Source organism: Protopterus annectens, chromosome 7.part0 (genome assembly GCF_019279795.1).
Source record: "Protopterus annectens isolate FY-2018-M chromosome 7.part0, PAN1.0, whole genome shotgun sequence".
Lineage (NCBI taxonomy): Eukaryota > Metazoa > Chordata > Ceratodontiformes > Protopteridae > Protopterus > Protopterus annectens.
Window position 1 is genome coordinate 522,897,237 of NC_056739.1, and position 19,092 is coordinate 522,916,328.

The window sequence follows — 19,092 nt, forward strand, 5'->3', positions numbered from 1 at the left end:
ACCAGAATGGGTCATGCCAATGGCAACACTCAGATACCCAGAAAGCTGGTGTTAAGCATCCAGCTTATAATGTGGGCCCTCATATATTACTAGCAGGCACTCCTGGTGATCCCTACACATAAGGTAGAGGAAAATACTATATTCTTTGCTGCATCATGCCTTGGCACTTCAAATATCAGAGCCTGAAGAGGCAATGTCCAGAAGAGCTGCACAAATTAGATACCACATGACATGCACTGATTGGCCTTATGGCAATGCAGTGCACATTGACTCTAGTGCAATGACACTGTCCACTGCATTGGCCAAATGACATATGTGGGGATGTTACTGAACATTGGCATGACCACAAGCAAGCAATAATGCCCAACAGGGTGTGTGTGTTACTGTGTAAATAACACCCACACAGGGGTATTATGAGGCTCGAGGCCACAGGAGTTTTGATTTCAAATGTAAGTAGCATTCCTGAGATAAAAAGTCAGAGACATTTTAGTGATCCTCAATCAATCAGTTAATCAGAGTGTTTCTGTCTAGGCATACAGCTGGGCTAGTCCATTTTCTTGTCTGTGTCTAGAAATCCATACCTCCCAACTGTCAAGATATTCACAGAATGTCCAGACTTTTGCCTCACATTTTGTGGCTTTCTAGCAAAACACTGGGATGATCTGAGGATTGAAGTCACAACATAATGATGTACATTTGAGTTTCAGACTTCAAATCCTTCATAAAATGCATGTTAACACTAACCCTGTTATTCTAACAACTTTCTAAGTATATAGGAGCAATATTTAAAATCCTGTCCCTATTTTTGGGACTTTGTCCCCCCATCATGTCAGGCTTTGTCCAGATTTCTTGGACTAAGAGGTTGAGAGGTATGTAGAAATCCCTTCTGCGATGTAAAATAAATACCAGCAATACATTATGTTTTCAGTTATGCACTCAGTGGTTAATTAGTTTTTTATGCTTCAGAAATTCAAAAATGAAGCTTTTGTTTAAATAATCACTCTGCACCAAAAGCAGATTTTATTGTTTATATTATACATGCCCCAGATGACAAATTCTGCTGCACATTATTTCCAACCAGAATTTTTCAGAAGTTTTTTTTGTCTATTAACTGTGTAACAGTGCATGATCTTCAGGGTTTATGACTAGTATGTATATGTTTTTGAGGAGGAATTAAAACCTAGATGCCATGCAGCAGGATGGGAAATTTACCATGTTAAATCAGTTTTACGTGTGTATTTTATTTCCATCATCGTACGTTTTTTTCTTTTTCTTGTTCTTTTTTCTATTTTATTCAAAATGATGTGTAATAACAATACTAGCTAATTATACAATAATATTTTTGTAGACAGTCTTTATGGTTCTTGTACACAGACCTGAAAAAGTCTAGAAGGACGAAAGTGATCTTTGTTAACAATAGATTATGGAAATAGAATATGATTTTTACAATGTATTTTCACATGCAAAGTGTGTATGTATATATTTATATATATTTTTAGATTGCCAAATGGTCTAAGGTTTATATATTTCCAGCCATGTAGTATATTGTCTTGGATAAAATCACAGACTTAATAATCTGGTTAAATAAGAGGTACCATATCATTATTAATTTTATTTAAAGTACATAAGGGTTATATTACTATGACAGCTACTAAGTAGGGCAGGACCAGCTCGAATTTCACACTGAAGAGGAAAGAGAATGTGAATTTAACATGTATACCAATAGCACTTTGTTTTACATTGCAATAAACCACTCCCTTGCATGATAAAAAGTATATATATATATGTATATATATATATATATATATATATATATATATATATATATGGATACACTAGACAATCTCAACATACGGAAATCTCGAATTTCAGTACGTCGAGACCAAATAGTGGAAAGTGCAGTTACTCGAAACTACACTATGCTGAATGCGGAAGTGTCGTATCTGGAAATGTCGAATCCGCCGCTATTGTGGTGTCGCGTTCGTTATGTGTGGTGCAGTTTGTGGATTTATCTGGGGTTTCAGGTAAGTGTTGTGTGTTTGAGGATATTGGGTAGGGATTGTAGTGTGTGTGAGTGTGTGCGGTGGTGTTTTCTGTGTGTTTGTGTGTTTAGTGCGACCTCGGAGTTAGAATATATAAGTGGGGGGGGGGGGGTGCAGGGGTGCTTGCCCCCCTGCTTATAGGTGGGTTAGGTGTGTTTCTGTGTGTTGTTATGTTTGTTTAGTTAGGTAGGTGTATGTGTGTGTGATTATGCCTTGGTTTGTGTGTGTGTGTGTGTGTGTGAATGGTCGCGTTTGTGGTATTCGTGATTGTGGGTTTTCATGTACGTGGGTTTTCGACTATCCAGTCTCAAAATACTGAAATTCGACATGTCAGTACTTCAAGATTGTATAGTGAATCCATTTAGATATATATATATATATATATATATATATATATATATATATATATATATATATATATATATATAGATATATATATATATATATATATATATATATATATATATATATATATAGTTAGAAAGCTTTTGAGGAAACTATTACTCTGTTATTATTTTTGTTTTACGTGGATTGCTTGTCTGTGTATTTAATAAAGAACTTTCAACTGGAAACAAACTTCCTACCCTACTTGGATTACTTTCAAATACTTAGTAATTGTGTACAATATTTCAAATTATATATTTTTTATATTTTTTTTTGACTTAGGATGAGTTTAAGTTCCCTACTTCTACTACCATTATCTGATCTGATTAATATACAATGATTAACTAGATATATATGCACTGAAAATCTTCCACAGAGAGAAGCTTCTTTCACTGTTTTGAAAGTTATATTTTCCATTCCTGTCTCAGTAATCATATGAACAAACATGGGATTCTGAAAAATAGACACACAAAACTGAGAAGCAGTTTTATCTCAGATTTTCTCTCAAAGATGTAACTCCTACATTGAAGAGACTGGGCTATTCACAAAAGTTAAAATTAAGATTGCTTTGCACTCAAATATGTGTTTGCCTGGACAGACATTGCCGTCCACAGACATTTACCCTGGATCTGTGCAATTGAAGGTGGTGGAGGATGATACAGAATATTAGCTCATATAAGAAATTAGATAAGTAGGATTAATGTATGAAATAGAAGGGGGGTTATATAAGGAATGTGTGGCATACAGGTAATTCTTTTGGCATGGGCATTTTGTTGACTAAGCCATCTTGCCAGTATCCAGGTGACTAGAGTCAGTCCAGTACTCAAGCTATGGGTTGAGACAAGGCCTGTTGAATTGGAGGCCTGCAGGGGAAAGGATTCAGTGTTAGGTTGGAGAGTGGTGGCTATATAATAAAAAAGAAAATGGTAACAATCTGACAGTAAACATGGGAGTGGGGAGTCTGGTTGGTAACTTTTTCGGGCAGAGAGATAGCATTACAGTCAGAAATATACACATCAGAAGTCAAACAGAAACTACTGCACTAGTTGAGAATGTGTAGAAATGAAGTGCAGTAGGTCTGGTCCAGTAGTTGATAGCTGAGTTTTGTCAGTCTCTCTTTATCGTGATATAAAGGTAGTTTCAAATGTGACTAGGATATTTAAACCTCCAATGCAGAGACACAGCGGTATAAGGGGGGAAAGTAAAAGATCTATGCAGTAGTATATGTTCAGCTATATTTTATTCCTGAGAAGAGTGACTTTTCTCTAACTTTCCCACTTTCTTCCTACCTATTAGGAGTTTTCATGGAGCATGATGGCATGTTCCAGTGGCCTCAGACAGATGGTTCAGTTTTCAGGCAATGGGCTGGCCTGGGGCTGTGGACATAGTGTTAGTGCACTCTGGTGGGCTACTTCATTGCACCCTCATTGGCATGGTTGAATAAAATAATAATAATAATTAAAAAAAACAATAATAAACAAAAATAATATGGATAGCTCCATTACACAGCAAAAGAAAGATGTGTTTTTATTTTATGATCTGGTTTTAAATTAATTTTAAGAGTCTGTATCTGTTTTACCTTAGGTCTTTAAGCTTATATCAGTAATTCCTGTACATAGTTGCACCGCACTGATGCTGATTATGTGATCTAACTGTTGTTATTCTTATGTATTGAGTGTATGTCAGGCTACTTCAGGACTTGTCTTTGCATAACGGCAGATCCAGGCTAGACAGTTAGAGCTTAGGGTGTCAGTGAATCTGTTGTTGCCTACTTCTTAAGATAATTTGACAACATAATTCCCCCACTCCCTTTATTTATTGGCTGTTCATAATATGCACATAAGCAGCATTTTGCAAACTCTCTCCCCTTAAATTACTCTCCAGGCTAAAAGACCTTTGATACAATTGTTTAATAATGTGTGTACTGATACTGCTTGCACTGATTTTAGTATAATTTTTTTTAACTATAATTTGTTTGCTGGTTCAAGTCCATACAAACTTTATTTTAAAACCAAACTCCAAGCTGTTATTGTTACTCTTAGACCCAGAATCATTCCTGTCAGTATCATGGACCAGCAGTTCCCAACAAATTCTCTAGCTAGCCTGATTGAGATGGGTATCTACAGACAGTGTAAGAATTGTATCATGCTGTCTATAGATCATCTATTACTCAAACAGCATAACAAAGTATGTGAGAAATGTACATACATAATATCCTTGGAATAAATAAAAATATCACACACAGTAAACTCAGAAACCAAAACTGTCAGCTGTACAGTACACATCACACCTCTCCAAGACCATCACAAGACACATAATCCATCATATGCTAAGGTTCTAAAGATTAACTTACCTAAAAATCAAAGACCTCCATAAGACAACACAGTCACAAAACACACTCAGCAAATGGAATCTATTTCTTCCCATAGCACAAGGAGTCCCAGCCACAGACGATGAGCCTGTACAACAAGCATCAACCCAACCGAACAGTTTTGTAAAGGGTGACTCCACTATAAGGCATACAGATGTGCCTCTTTCCAGGCTGAGCAAAGGAACAAGTTATGGTTAGTTGCTTGTTTAGTGCTGGTATCTGTCAGATCATGCATACACTCAAGTCCTTGAACAACAAGCAACATTATGACTCTGTTACAGTCCACGCTGGTGTCAATATCTTGAGGTCTATCTCCCTAGACTATGAAGACACACATGATGGAGCTCTCAGAATATATGTGTTCAAGGCAGGTATGAGCCTAACACTGAACACCATTCAGTGCTAGGCTCATACCTAACGGATACTGTATGGATTGTATATATGGCTATATGTCATTGTGGCAGTTTTTTATGTTGGCCAAACTTCTATGCCATGGAAATTTCATTAAGCTATACATTTAAGTGACATAAAATGTAAGAAAAAGTACAGTTCTATGTATAAACACTAACTATGACATACTACTGCTAAGTTATCTTTTGTTGGTGTAAATTTAGTGTTGGGCAACATTATAAAGTCTTCTAAACATGCCATTTGGAACCATTTGGAAAGAAAATGGATTTCTAATTTAAGTGCTTTGCAAAATCCCGGTTTAAATGAAGAACATACTAATATGTGTTTAATATTTTTCTATTAATGTATAAGCAAATACTTTTATGGATGTTCACTGATGATCGTATGAAAAAAGTGTTTTTTACAAGTGTAGTAATTATACTTATTCACTAGTTGGTCACTACCAAGCAGTTTTACACAGAACGCTATATGTTCAAGCTATTCAGACTTTGATTGGGTAAAAGAAGCAATGACTGTATTTAAGTGTTTGTCAAAACCTTGGGTCTCTTGTAGGGTTATTGTGATTCTTCAGTGTTTCTTCACAATATGAGTCCTGAAATTGGTTTGGTATGTGTGTGTATAAATGTATATATGTATAAATATATAGAAATATATAGAAGACTGAAGAGAGAAGGTTGGATGATGTGGAGATAGTGAATCAGGAAATGCAATGGATTAGCAAGGAGGAAGTAAGGATAGCTACGAAGAGGATAAGGAATGGAAAGTCTGTTGGTCCAGATAGCATACCTGTGGAAGCATGGAGGTGTTTAAGAGAAATGGCAGTGGAGTTTTTAACCAGATTATTTAATGAAATCTTGGAAACTGAGAGGATGCATGAGGAATGGAGAAAACTGTGTGGGTACTGATTATAAGCATAAGGGTGATGTGCAGAGCTTTAGTAACTACAAAGGGATACATCTTGATCAGTCACAGCTTGAAGTTATGGGAAATAGTAGTGGAAGCTAGGTTAATAAGGGAGGTGATGATTAGTGGTCAGTAGTATGTTGTCATGCCAGGAAAGAGCACTACAGAGTCTATGTTTGCTCTAATAGTGTTGATAGAGAAGTACAGAGAAGGTCAGAAGGAGCTGCATTGTGTCTTTGTGGACTTAGAGAAAGCATATGACAGGGTGCCTAGAGAGGAGTTGTGGTATTGTATGAGGAAGTTAGGAGTGACAAAGAAATATGTAAGAGTGGTACAATATATGTACAAGGGTAGTGTGACAGCAGTGAGTTCTGTGGTTGGAGTGATGAATGCATTTAAGGAGGAGGTGGGATTACATCAGGAATCAGCTCTGAGCCCTTTCTTATTTGCAGTGGTGATGGATAGGTTGACAGACGAGATCAGACAGGAGTCCCCATGGACTTTGATGTTTGCAGATGACATTGTGATCTGTAGTGAAAGTAGGGAACAGGTTGAAGAGACCCTGGAGAGGTGGAGATATGCTCTAGAGAGGAGAGGAATGATGGTCAGTAGGACTAAGGCAGACTATATGTATGTGAATGGGAGGGAGGATAGAGGAATGGTGAGGATGTAGAAATAGAGTTGGCAAAGGTGGATGAGTTTAAATACTTGGGATCAACAGTTCAGAGTAATGGCGAGTGTGGAAGAGAGGTGAAGAAGAGAGTACAGGCAGGGTGGAGTGGGTGGAGAAGAGTGTCAGGAGTGATTTGTGACAGACAAGTACCAGTAAGAGTAAAAGGGATGGTCTTCAAGAGGGTAGTGAAACCAACTATGTTATATGGGTTGGAGACAATGGCATTGACAAAACGGCAGGATTTAGAGCTGGATGTGGCAGAGTTAAAGATGTTAAGCTTTGCACTGGGTGTGACAAGGTTGGAAAGGATTAGTAATAAGTATACTAGAGGGTCAGCTCAGGTTGGACAGTTTAGAGACAAAGCCAGAGAGGTAAGATTGAGGTGGTTTGGACATGTGCTGAGGAGGGATGCTGGGTATATTGAGAAAAGGATGCTAAGGATGGAGCTGCCAGGTAAGAGCAAAAGAGGAAGGCCTAAGATAAGGTTTATGGATGTGGTGAAAGAGGACATGCAGGTACTTGTTGTGACAGAGCAAGATGCAGAGGACAGGAAGAAATGGAAACGATGGATGATCCGCTGTGGCAACCACTAAAGGGAACAATAAGGGAGCAACATATATATATATATATATATATATATATATATATATATATATATATATATATATATATATATATATATATATATATATATATATATATAAATAACTGCAGAAGAATACAATGAGAGGCTTAGATTGTGCTGAACGTTCAAATTATGCAAAATAAATTTTGGCATTTGCACTTGTTGACTTGTTGTTTGGCATTTTTATGAGGCAAATTTTACTAGAGGGAGACATAGACATAGGGTTTTAGGTTTAGTATCCTAATATCATTAAATCTATACCAACAAAAGATAATTTGGCAAAAGTATCTCATAGTTGGTGTTTACACAAAGGCTGTGCTTTCTGCTACATTTTATATCACTTACATGTATAGCAAAATGAAATTTCCATGGCATAGAAGCTTGGCCACTGCTGAAATTGTCTTCAGGCAGCTTGACAGCGTATTGGAGTATAATAACGGTGATACTTGCTATGTATCTTGTGTCCTTTTCTGTAATTTGGCTGCCCAGACTGCTTGTACTGAGGTTGAGAAAAGGGTAGGCCTATGCAGGGTGTTACTTAAGTGCAATTCAACACTTCTGGTCCACAGTTAGTTATGGTTTTCTAGCAATCTTGAGGACTGATGTCATGATCTCATTATGCATGTTTTGATTGGGGACTTAATATTCTTTGAAATGAGAAGGGTAACACAAAACGTATTGCTGGCAACCTCCTGGTTATACAATTAATGCCACTGATTGCCCCTGAGTTTGACCACATGTATTCCCTCATCTCTATTTATTGACTTTGTCCAGAGTCTTCCAATAGGATCAACCTGGAAAGAAAAGGGATATTTTGAATCACAGTGGGGGACATTCCTGAGAAATAAGGTAGTTTATAGGATCCTTGTTGTTCCATTGTTATAAGGCCTATAAATTAAACAATAAAATAAAATAAAGGGCTGGTGAGTTATGCAGTGAACAGGGAAAGCCATTAATTGACAATAAGGGCTAGAATGAGATGTTAATAAGTAGCAAAGGTAGCAGGACTGGCAACATGAGGATAGGGGGCACAGGATGGTAGAAAAGGGGGAGCAAGCAGGCATTACAGGGGCATGCCAGAGGACAGATGGATCATGGCAGACTAGTAGCGAGGGGAATTTCATGCATAAGACTGGGTTTGGGAGGTGATGGTGACACATCAGGAATATGGTTGGCAATTCATTTTCCTGTTTTGTATAGCTTTCATAATGTCTGCCATGCCATAGTTAAAGGAAAGTGGAGGCCAATGCCTCACAAGCAGAAGTCTTCTTTCATATGGAAGGGATGTTATCCACAATACTGGCAAGAGTAAGAAGGAAGTGTTTAGCTCCTGTCTAGTGCACAAGACCAGTGAGGCTGAAGAATCAGAAGAGAGGAACTAGCAGGAAGCCAGATGTGGATGTTTTGCCAGCTGAGCAGCAGCTGCACACCACATCAGGTAATGTTAATACTGCTGCTAGTGCAAAGGAGATAGCTGACAGTCTTGACAACAATGTCTGTTTGTTCAGGTTGCTCCAAGGTTTACAAGTGGCAGGCAGGTTAAAGTTGCAAGATGTTTTGAAGGTCAACATACATAATCAAGATCAGGAAGAGACGGATGTACTACTGGGAGTGGATCCTGGGGAGTGACCCAGTGAGATGGGCATGCCCCTTCTGGAATTGACTTTTGTTCAGCTTCCCTTTGGCCAGATGGGTTTGTCAGTTATGGGTAAGAGCTGACATAGTAAAGCATGCAATCCTTTTTATGTGGTAGATGAGGTTTTTATCACATCTCATATTCTCCAAATAGTGAAAAAGATTTGGCAGGGCAGGTTCATTGAAATTTTTGAACTGATTGATGGAAATGAGACACAGAGGATCACAGAGGCAGAGTGGCATCTGAAGACCTCATGAGGCCTTTGCCTTTGGCCACACTGGGGAGGGGAAAGCCTGTGGAGCTTAGACTTTGATCCTTGGATAACTGACTGTTACATTTTGTTTACTTCATGGTGGTGATTTTTGAGACAGATTGCATACTTGTTAATGATAAGGGAGACACAGTGTTTTGGGGGGAATTGCTTGGATATGGTATGACCAGCTCTTCAGAAAGCTGAGGCTCTGGATCATTCACTTTGATGGGAATGTAGTCATTGAAATCCTTGGCTAGTGACAATGAATGACAGGGATGGTGGGGTGGCAAAGATGGGACAGGAAGAGACAGGCATTAGGAATATGATGTGTTGGCATTTATTGCAGGCAGCTGTAAGTGGACAATATGTAGGTTTGCACATGTATTTTTTGGGGTGCCTTCACAGTGGGCTGAGATGCTGGCAGACTGAGCCAGAGCTAGGTGGTCACTGGATTATGGGACTGCTGGAGGGCAATAAGTCATGGCAGATAGGGGAATTATCAACAAAAGGAAGGGACAGTTACAGGGGATGAAATGGCCAGGTGCCCTTTTGAGAACTGATAAATTGCTCTCTAGGCTGCAGTACTTTCCAAAAAAATTAGGTAACACAAGAGTTAATGGATATTTTTACATCAAGATTTTTGAATAGGCATCATTTTCAGGAATATGATCAGGTTTATAAAATTTTTAGTCAGTTAATGTCAAGGAGTGTATTCTACAGGAGTTATTGAATAAGTAAATAAGAGCAGGTAGTTTAAATAGGTCCTTTAGCATTTCCCTCCTTCCCAGAGTTTAGGGTGCCACCTTTGAGTTTAGTCCCAAAGAAGCAGCTCAGTCAGTACTGACTCATACATCACTTGTCATTTCCCAAGAGTTTTTTGATGAATGATCATACTGATAAGAGGGATGTTCAAGTACAGTATGTATCACTGGAAGATGCAGCATAACTGGCATGAGGTTTGCTGACCCTTGGCTAGTGAAGCCAGAGAGTGAGTCAGCATTTTGGTTACTATTAGAAAGGAAGATTGACCCATGTCAAGTATGTTTTTATGGAACATGTTCTATTTTGATAAGGTATGTTTTGGTTACTTGAGGATAAGCTATTTAAACTGTAAACAAAGACAGGAGATATGCTGTACAAAGAGAAATGTACACTTAACAATGTAATGAAATTGTCCGGATTGTTGAGCTTTGTGTATAGAGTGGTTAGTCGATGAAAGCCTTTTTCTTGATCTTTGGCAAACTTATTAAAGGAAGGAAAAAAGTCCCATGGAGTTAGGACATCTAATAGAGTAAAAGAGGATTTGCTGATTTGGAGTCAGTTGCTGGTTCATTTTAAAGGTACTGTGATATGGGAGGAGAAGTGGGTATTGCCAGATGAGTTCCATTTGTATACCAATGCATCAGGCAGTTTTGGGAAGGGTGCCTATTTAGGGCAGGTGTTTGTTACACCATGGTCATGAGTGCCCTTTCAAGTGGAAGAAGAATATTTACCTTCTTAGAGCTGATGCTTTTTTGGGTGGCAATAGTTGTTTGTCATAAAGAGTTATGTGATGAGGGTAGATTTTCATTTAAAAAATGAGTGTATGGTTTTATTAAATAGATCTTTAAATTCAGGTAGTATTCAAATGATATTAACAAAACTGGTTTTACAGTTATTAGTGCTTAACCTATCAATTTCTGTGAAATATGTTCCAGGCAGACTAATATCCTTGCTGATTAATTATCTTGCTTTCAGTTTCACATATTTTGGTATATTGCCCAAAATGTAGAAATTTTACCAGCAAAGGTGCCAAAGGAGGTTTTGGAAAATGGGAAATTGTAGCTTGTTGGTTCATCCAGCAGTCTTGGTCCTAGTCTAGAAATAAAACTTACAATTCAACATTATGTGTTTTGCTGTTTATGTGGGTGGTTTATCCTTAAGGTCTGGTCTGAAGGGTTAGTACACAGTTTATGGTGCACACATGGTACCTTAGGTTAGTGGCACACCTTATGATGTACATGTGGTACCTTAGGTGATTATTCTACTAGAGTTTACTTAATGGGATGGAAGGATGTCAGGAAGAATTGGTTAATAGTGCAAATGTTAAAATATTGGTATAGGAGCAGAGGCTTGACAATTCAGGGAGGGTTGCCGTTTTGAAGACAGTTCTTGAAGGTTGTCATGTTCTGCTGAGAATTTTGTTTTGCGTCTACTTTTGCAGTTTTTCGTATGAATGGGTACTTAGGATTGGTGAACTGCTAGGTAGTCATGCCTGGTTAGAGCTGTACATTGCAGATAGTGCAGTGTTACATTGGTTGTCTATGGTGATAACTAACAAGTAGGGGAAGGACAAAAAGGTGGTTTTGCTGTAGATGAAATTCTTTGTTTAGTAAAACTGTTTTAGTTTTTGATATTTTGGATGGTACACCCATGCAGCCTATGCAGTTTGAGGGAGTGTTGACAAATGTGATGAGATATCAAAGGTTTGTAGAAGATAAATATTCTTCCTACTAATTTCAGATTTGCAGGGCTTCAGATTTAGCAGTGGAAGGTAGGTCTGTTGAAGTTGTTAAGAGGAAGAGCAGATGGGTGTCAAATTTGTTTAGAAGTTATATTAGGTAGTCATGAAGCTTCCGTAGGTATCTTGTTTTTTTTTAAATTAGGTTATTGCTATAATGACTTGATGTTCTTGGCTATGGATGTTATGTCCTGATAGTGGATCACTCCTTAGGAACAAGATCAGTTGTGAGGTCCAGAGGAAGGTGCTTGGTCCTTGACATAGGTAGATGGATTGATAAATGGAAAGGAAGGACAGGTATGATGCAAGACCAGCTATAACCAATGGTGAAAGAATTTCAATTATCAGCTAGTTCAGTTAAGGTGGGTATTAATCATTTAGGAGGTAGTGATTTAGGCAGAGTCCTAAAATGGGGGCTACTGTCCTGGATTATCAGAAACCTGTTTCACTGTTTCCAGGAGAATTTGATTGTATGGTTAGCTATTCTCCAAGACTTGTATGGAAAAGGAGAATTAAGGGGGTACAGCTATTGAGATGGCAAGGATGTTTATTAAACCAGGAGTGGCTAGGGCTGCAGTCTTCCTATGATGTGATAGTAACTGACCACTAGGATTTTGCAGATAAAGATAGAATATAGTACAGAGAAGATGTTATTCATTTGAGTGAGGTAGGCTTAGGTTTGTTTAATGTTAATACACTGTTATTTGTGCAGGATTTAATGAAGTGAATTTTTGGGTTTAGCGTACCTAATGTTTTGGGATGTCTTGGAGTTGAAAAGGGGACACTGACTTCTAATCAGCAGCCTGTTGGTAAGTTCTGGTGATCTCAACCCTTTTCCTGTGATTTCAGACTAAGTTAGTGGTAAGAGAAAAAAGTGGGGGTGCTTTGCTCCAAGGGTTCTTAAGCCTGGCTAGAATAGCAGGTCAGCAATGCATCTCTAATGGCTGAGTAGTATGATAGTGCTGCCTTTTCAGTTTCTCCTGTTATATTCACACTGATTATAAATACTTACTATGATATTCTCTTTTGTGTAAATTGCATTCTGAGAATCATTAATGGTGTGATTAAAAATTAATTGCAAATGTTTTGAGTTGCTTAGCTTAGTAAAAAAATAAAATAATCATATAACAAATTTGGTGTGGTTATTGCCACTTATGTCTGCCTGGACATAAATTCTGTCCATGGACAGTCACAGGAAATCTCTGTAGTTGAAGGAAGGCGATTTCTGGAACATGATGTTAGGTTATATAGAAAGTGAGTCAGGTATGGCTAAGTTAGAGGAAGGGAGGAGGTCAGTAGTATATAAGAGATGGTTAACTTAGAGAGAATCCTCTTTGGAGCAGGTGTTGAGTTCACCTGCCCTTCACTCCCTTGTTGGGAAGAATAGACATAGGCAAGGGCTAACCAGTAATGCCACTCTTAATATAGTAACAGATATCCATAAATTTCTTTAATTCGCTCTGTTATAATTTAACAGTAGATTATCTGTTAACACAAAAAAAGTTTGTGTATTATTACGATATAGCATAATCATAGACTCATAAACTGTAAATTTTTTTATTTAGTTATTTATTTTTTTTAGTTTAATTTAATCTCTGCTCTTTAATATTATATCTTAGTATTTTTGTTAAATCTTTCTATTACTTTGTGATAGTATTGTTGTTTAAATTCTTTATGCTATTTTTGGAGCTTTTGTCCCCGGGCCTCTACTAAAAATGGAAATATATCCAGTTAGACTAGCCTGGTAAACAAATGTAAAATAAAAATAAAAAAAATAAATAAAATAAATAAAACTTTAGAAAGAAATTATCAAGGCACATGAAAGCTACGATTGTTATTACAGGTACGAGTTTCCATACCTTTGGCTGATGTGGTTCTTAATTAATCACCATTTTCACTTTCTCTTTTTTTCCTGTTTTTTTTCCCTATTCTGAGACTCACAACCATATTTCCTGTTATAAATACTAAGTCCATTAATTTCCCATTGCAGTATACATTTCCGTAACTTTTACTTGGGGATGAACAACAATTGACTGGAGGAACAAGCAACCAGACAGCAGTGAAGGGTGTGATGACCCACCACTGCCAACCAATATGTGACATGGATACCCCACTTCTGAACCAGTTGTCAAGGAGCCTCAATCCTCATCACCTCACTGCTGGTGCCTGTGGTGGTGGGGGGGGCATTCACTGGGAAGATAACAGGGGCACACACAGTATTTCCAGATGCAGCTGACTGCATCAAGTGTAATTTCCCTTAAGAGCAGACAGAGACCACAGTCAGTGCAGTGCTGGTTTCTTCCTCTTTCTCCAGATCCCCAGTAAGACACCCACTGGCATAGCTATAGAGCTGAGATCTCAGCTGAGTGTCTAAGCCAAGGCCTCCAGCCCCCTCTCTGTCCAGCCAGTGCTTTGTGTCCCTGCCCATGTAGCTGACAGATACACACTCCTTGAGATTTGATTTTCACATACACACACACCTGGAAAAGCGGGCACAGGTTTACTAGCTATGTCCCCTTTTGCACAGTCTATAAGATAGTAATGACTGCCACGAGACACTCCTGCCAGCTACTTCAAGGCTCTTCCAGGGGTACCCAGTATACTGAATGAAATTAATATTAATGCAAATAGTAGTTTGACCAACAACTATGCTGTTGAAAGTGGCCCCCACAGAGTCACATAATAAATATGCAAGTACTCTCAAAACTTAAATATCTCTAGAAATATCATCCTCAATGGAAGGTTTAAATATATTTAATAATAAATAATAAAAGAACAAGGCAATACTAAACGTATATTCACAGTGACATTAGAGTTTAGAATCACAGGAAATATTTAAAACAATATTGAAGGACAGTTTCAAACAAAATCTAAACTAATCATCACTGTATCACTGAATGAATCTAAGAGAGTGACTATTAACCAATAGCTTATGTAATAGAGCAAGGCAGATGATGTGGTGAATGGTTCTTCTTGTTTTCATGTTTAAGATAGAATACAGAATGCTCTGTCTCACTAAGAGTCTTCTCAAAATAAAATCTAAAATATTACTGCTGGGATAGCTTGCAGAATGACATCATTTCTGGTCATCTGACTTCTAGTTCTCATGCAACCCCCCATAGATTCATAGGTTAGAAGTTAGGCTACTTCCTTACCATTTTGAAGGTTCCCTCTAAAGCTGCCTGCAGCTTATTCTGTCTGACAGGGATGACAACCATAACCTGCTGCCCCACAGCATACTCTCTGGCTCGAGCATTCGTATCATACCAGACCTTTTTCTGCTGTTAGGCTCCTGCCAGCTGCTCCATGGCCAAGCCCATGAGTTCCCTGAGTCTTGTCCTGAGGTTTAAGACATATGCCACAGCAGGATCTTTGTGGGATTCACATTCACCTTTCCACTTGTCACGATTTAAATCTAGAGGTCTGCTCAACCTATGCCCATACAGTAATTCAAAACCTGTGAATACCTGGGGCACCTCTCTGTGAGCAAACAACAGAGGGGCAAATATTTGTCCCACTCCCTATAAAACTGGTCTGCAAATGCCCATAGCATGCTCTTTAGTGTAGAGTTAAACCTCTCCTCCAGATCATTAGTCTGGGTGTGGTAGGGGGTGGTCTTTAGGTGCTTCACCCCACAGTGCTCCCACAGACAAGCCAGCAGGTCAGACACCTCTGTCAGTCAGTATTTCATTTGGGAAATCTACCATGCTGAAAATCTGTAACAAAGCATTTACCACCTTGTCTGCCTCAATGGAGGACAGGGCCACTGCTTCAGGGTATCTTTTAGCATAATATTACTACTACCACTAGCATATACTTCTTCCGTGTGGAACCTGGGGTGCTCAGAGGACCCACAATATCCATAGCTACCCTCTGAAATGGCTCCTCAGTCACAGGCAAAGGCATCAAAGTTGCTTTGACCTTGTCTCCTGCCTTGCCTACTTTTTGGCACTGCTCACAGGTCCTGCTTATGCTGTTACATCCCTGGAAATCCCGGGCCAATAAAAGTTCAGCATAACACGTCTCTTGTTATGCTTTATGCTCATATGACCTGCAAAGGGAATGTCATAGGTTATGGCTAGAAGGGCCAGACAGTAGGCTCTGGGCACTACCAACTGCTGTACTACCTCACCTTCTAGCCCTCCCTCAGTGGTCCACTCTCTATACAGTAACCCTTTGTTTCAGTATGCAGATTACCCTTTCCTTGAGAATCAGGTGCCTTCATAGCTACCTCCCTCAAGCCTTGTAATATAGGGTCTGAGAGCTGAGTCTGTTTGAATTCTCTCTTTGTAACCCTCCCCAGCTCCTCTTCCACAGGAAGTCTGGTATCCTCAACAGCAGTGCCTCACTGTCAGCCTCAGTACTACTACTCACCAGACCTCCCAATCATCCCGAATTACTCGGTTTGTACTGAGTTTTGGGGTCCAAATGAAGGGGTGCCACGATTCCCGATTGGCACCCCTTCATTTCTGATTTCTTTGCCTTATTTTATTTTTTTTAATTTTCGCGCTGTTGGAGCTGATGTCATCACGTGCACGATGATGTCAGCTCTGTCAGCACTACCAGCCAGTCGGAATTGAGCTCCTTGAGCTCGCGTCATCATTTCCAGCTGGCTGCAAGCAGTTGCTCCATTTGAAAAGCTTGCCGCCAATCCCATTCAAACAGAAACACTTAGCTGCTGCCTGCATGCCATTCGTTTTTAATCTGGACTGGGACTTCACTTGTATTGCCAGAGAAAGAAAGCTGCCATTCGTGCTGGGAGCCTGGGACTATCTGAGAAAATATGCTGCTGTTACTGTATGATTTAAGCTGTTGCCTGCCCAAGAAAGCTCTGCCATTCAGCACTGGTATTAGGTAAGGAGGAACAGAAACCAGATGCCATTCATTTTCTGCTGTTTATTTTAAATGCGAGGATTGCTGCCATTATTTTTAAGCTGCTGTATTAGGATCTGCCATTCATTTGAACAAAGTGTGTGTGTGTGTGTGTGTGTGTGTGTGTGTGTGTGTGTGTGTGTGTGTGTGTGTGTGTGTGTGTGTGTGTGTGTGTGTGAACAGGAACCAGCTGCCATTAGTTTTCTGCTGTTTATTTTAAATGCTAGGACTGCTGCCATTATAAGCTGCTGTATTAGGAGCTGCCATTCATTTGAACAAAGTGTGTGTGTGTGTGTGTGTGTGTGTGTGTGTGAACAGGAACCAGCTGCCATTCGTTTTCTGCTGTTTAATTTAAATGCGAGGACTGCTGCCATTATAAGCTGCTGTATTAGGAGCTGCCATTCATTTGAACAAAGTGTGTGTGAGAGCTATGGTGAGAAGTGAGAACTGAATTCAATAAATGATAGCCATTAAGTTTCAGTCTTCCTATTGTTTAAACTGCTGATTTAGCATAGTGGTATGTTGCACTAACTGTAGTGTGTGTATAGTGTTCTGGGTTCAAGACTTGCCAGTAACATGCATGGGGGGTAACACGTGTTATTCTAGCAACTTTCCAGAATTATACAAGCAATGTTTAAAATGTATCCCTGGTTTTTAAAATGTGTCCCTGGTTTTTGAACTTTTGCCCTCCCCTGAAAAAAAAAAACCTGAAATTGAAAGTGTGAGAAGCTGTGCAAGATGCCTATGGCTTACTCTACTGTCATTCTATTTATAGTGTGTGTGTGGAAGTAGACTTTTATGATGGAAATGTTCTGAATTGGGCAGTTTTGTCATTATTGGTTCATGCATTTTGTTTCATTGCCTACAGTACGGCCTACTGGAAAAAATGTTCTTTCAAACAATACATTTAAAATGTGTTCTGTCTAACAAGTGTGCTGTATTATACAAGGAATATAACTTAATAAAGTCAGGAGGGTGTATCAAATGAAAGAACACATATGTTTCTTGTTTTGTGTGCAAGGGGCCAATGATTTGAAAACGGCCCAAAGATAATCTTTATCCCTTATTGGCAAGATGTATTTTCTTTGGATGTGGTGCAGGTTTCAATACTGTTTCAATGAATGTGATTTTCATGAGCAGAGAAGTTTTAATACCAAGTCTATTTTCATTGTGAAACAGTATTGCTTTATTTATCAGATGTCTGTTAGTGTTTGTGCCTCAAAATGTAAAAATAAAATCCAAATCTTTATTATAGAAGTAAAGCAGTATGCAGCTGCACACATTAGTGTTTATGGTAAATGGGGCGAAATAGCCAGATAATGAGACATTGGAATGGCTGCAGGGGGGCTCTGGTCTCGTGTCATAGTTTGGTTGTCTGTTCTTCAGTTTGTGTTTGAAAGTTGGTATCCCACAATTCCATCGGAGTGGGTGGGGTTACATAATTATGTATGCAAATGAGATGTTAATCAGCGTACAGATTTGTACCTATTTTTCATGGCCCTTGTCCAGATTTCTGATGTTTCCAGGTTGAGAGGTATGCTACTCACCTCTGCCCTCACAGTCTCCAAGAGAACATCATTACCCACCAGCAGCTGTGGCTCACCTTTAGTCTCACTGCCACAGGGTAGCTCCCTCTGGGAAGTAACCACCTCTCCAGTCCTGGCTTCAAGAGTGTGTTCTGTCTGAGTCCCCCCCCCCCAGGCCACCAGACCCACATGCCTGTCTCCAAGCCTGACTGCATGTAACTGCATGCACACATGGTACTGCATTACCAAAGTCATTCCCTATCAGGACATTTGCAGGGGATATCCTCAAACACACCTACCTGCTTGCTTCCTTTTCCACCCGCCCAGTCAAGGTGAACCCTAGCCAAAGCTATTTGGAATGGGGTCCCTCCTAAAGCTCTAATTGAAGTAGACACCTCAAGCAAGTAGTTCTCCTTTTAACCATTGCAGGCTTCACAATGGTTAGGTCAGAGGCTGTGTCTCTCTTAGCAGTGGCCTGTTTCCCATCTACTAAGATAGGATATACCATCTTGTGGTAGATTGGTACCCTTGTTGTCTCCAGTCAACTTATGGCTGGCATTTTATTTCCACCTGCTGGCTCCCCTACCTTTTGTTCTCCACCTTGCCCCCATAGAAATTTATATGCTTCATGGCCCCACTGGTTACATTTAAAGCATTTAACCCTTGATCCTGACCATGCACCTAAACTAGTGGCTTCCCCTTTTACTGGTGGTCTCTATTGGGGTGGTTTAGACTGATCATCATGGGTTCCCTTATACACATATGCAGTACTGGTATTCCTTTCCTGTACAGTGATGCCCTGCTTGGTAGGTATAGATCTCCTGTTTTACCCAACTCATCTGTGGTGTTGCATTCCCTATCTGCCAACCAGATTCTCATGTCCTCAGACAAAGTGC